The sequence below is a fragment of the Pinus tabuliformis genome, chromosome J (genome assembly GCF_031772625.1).
Source record: "Pinus tabuliformis cultivar Carrire ecotype Pingquan chromosome J, CPIR1, whole genome shotgun sequence".
NCBI classification, from domain to species: domain Eukaryota; kingdom Viridiplantae; phylum Streptophyta; class Pinopsida; order Pinales; family Pinaceae; genus Pinus; species Pinus tabuliformis.
This window is the reverse complement of record NC_142295.1, coordinates 39,969,263-39,972,453: the sequence shown is the minus strand read 5'-3', so window position 1 is coordinate 39,972,453 and position 3,191 is coordinate 39,969,263.

Genomic DNA, 3,191 nt, shown 5'->3' with positions numbered 1-3,191 from the left:
TACATGTATACATATATAGACATCAACATAATCATGATAACAACATAATTAACAAATAACATAAGGTCAAGGTTAAGAGAACTCCCGTTATCCATGCACAACATTGAGAACAATTATTCCCAATATAGCCAAGGAATCAAATGCCTCACATCCATTCACTTTAACTTTCCTGTTATCTTTCTCATGACTGTATTTCCATTGTCCATTTACACAAATGGAACAAACACTCCAACTGATTGTCATATTCTTACCTTCGAATTCCCTTACTCATGTACTGGGCTTCATCTAGGTCTTACATTACCTGTTAGGTTTCATTCAGCTCTCCCCAAGCTCCATTAAATTTCCTCTTTCACAACCAATTCTCAAGACTCTCAAAACAATAAAGTTAAGACCGAGAAGCAAACAAGAATAAATCCATGGAAAACAAACAACAATATGACACCACAAATAAAACGGTATGACCATACACCAAACGTAAACAGAGTCGTAAATCAAGTGCAAACAAATCGCAAAATACCGAAAGCACAAGACTAACAATAAACACTATGACTCAATCCCATGGTTCCCAAGCAAAGTTCAACTCAAGCCTTCTTCAATATTTCATAGCAACCTCTCTTTCCATGCAACTCTCCACAACACACTACCATAAACACATAATTGTCAATGTATAAATAAATATAACAATATACTAGTTAGCTTATCGCATTATGCCAAGCATGTTGCCTTGTAGCTGAGCACATTTGTGTCATTTCTCAAGGGACTCCAATTCCTTTGACAAATCCACCTGTAACTAGATACTAGCTAATATACCTTTCAAATACATGTTCATGAATATAACATATATCCCCATAATTCCAAACAAATTCAAGGTTAAGAATACTTCTTATATGCAAAGAACTCATTCGTTTGGAATTAGGATTTCCAAATAGAGCCAAAGGAATTCTTGTCCAATTCCTTTCTTCTACCCTTTTACTTTGATGGAATCGAGGCTTATTGTGTGATGTCACATCAGCCAACTATTAGTTATATAAACACATCAACTATTACCTTGTCATGCTAATACCAAACATGTTTCCTGCAACTCTTCACACATGTCAATCACACATTCCAAATATCAAGACAATAATATTTATCAATTTGAAATGAACCTTTACTAAGACTAACAATCATGTCATAATAAATAGTCACCTCATAGTCATTCTACATAATACATAATGCTACCACTATCACTTACTTACACTCAAGTACATATCAACTGTCTCAACACATATGTATTAGTACAATCATATTAAAACAAGATCATTGGAACACCTACTCATATTATGGAATTCATCAAATATTCAACCAATTTGCAAACATACCATTTTAAATAAAGCAATTAGATGACATAATAGACTCCAAACAATCAAACACCAAATAAATGTCATAATCAAACAGTCAAGCACAAAGTAGACTACATAAGCAAGTTCATACCTTAATGTATCTCAGGGGAGGCAATCTTGTCTGCACAATCAATCCAGATTAACACGAAACTTCACATGTCAACTCAACCACAAATAAGGTCATGATATCCATACTAGTCACTAGCTAACATGTCCACATCATAAGCTCATAAACATTTATCATTCATACATAATAATTACATCTGCACAGTCAGTCTAGATTAATATGACATAATATCACAACATATTAACTCATACCTAAATTTCATAACCCTAACCATTCACATAGACCAATCCCACTCAGTATGATACATATAACATCAAAATCTTAAAGTAATAACCCTAATCATCAAGCTAACTCTCATATAACAACAAGAAGTTAACCTATAACATACTCATCAGCAACATATAACATAATCATCAAGTTATCTAACATAATACAAAAATAGAAATGCATATAACCAAATGTTACTATAATTCATGACTATCTGACACGTGCATATGACTACACTAATCAACTAGCATCTATCATGTATGTATCCTTAACAACAATAGACATGTACACAAACCTAATGCATATAACAATCCATTAACTAACATACCAGCATGCCAAACATACAATACATGTATGATGATCTGATCTAACACCGAAGTCCATTGTTGCAACTTCCATTTAATGATTTGCATCTCCTACTCTATCTTATCCAACACGTTAGCATCATAACATACCAATATCATCATGATGACCTAATTGCATACAATGACCTCATGCACAATAACCTTCACCATGACAATGCATGCATAACAACATATAGGCATTGACATACATATCAAATGCATATACAACCATACACTCATGACGACACATCCCACAAGAAAAAAAACATTCACATGGCGACATCTCTACAACCATGATCAACACCATGCAAATATAACAAGAACATGGAATACAAGCATAAGCAACACATATGAAACTGACATGAATGCATGACCAACACACCGCCCATCTAGTCTCAGAGGTGAACCATGCTTTGATACCACTTTGTAACACCCTCCTACCACATCTACACAAGTAACCGACCAACCTAGGTAAACATGTGACAAGAGGCTACTATGATATGATTCGACCTCCTAAGTCACATTAAGGAAGTGGAATTGACGGAAACACACCATACCGACCTTCAACACTAGCAATAGGACTCCTATTAACCATCCAAACCTTTTTGCTAACCAGCCCCTGAGTCCCACTGAGTCTTTAAGCTATTAAACCTCTGGACGCTCCCATGCTATGGGCATGCAAGCATCCAAAGCTCTTTGGATGCTCCCACAAGCTTACATGTATGCATCCAGGGACTATTTCTAGTAGACCTGTGCTAGAGTCCAGGGAAAACAAGGCACCTTTCAAGCCTAGAATTCTGGCCACAACCCAAAAATTTATGTAACTTTCATAACCCATTAAACACATGATGAGGAGACTAATAAACCAAAAACTAAATCTAGGACTAGACCTGACCATCCCCAACTAAGACTGACAATTTTGCAAACACTTGTCATCAATGCAATCTACAGGTGTAAATGACAGATCTAAGCATAGGGGTCTCATACTTATATGAGATTCACTATGGGGCATTTCTTCTTTATCACTTTAGCTGTAGTTGCATCCATTAATCCATAGATACATTGTTCATTCATATACAAACAAAAACATGATGGGAGCCATACATAGCCACTGCCATAATACATATTCAT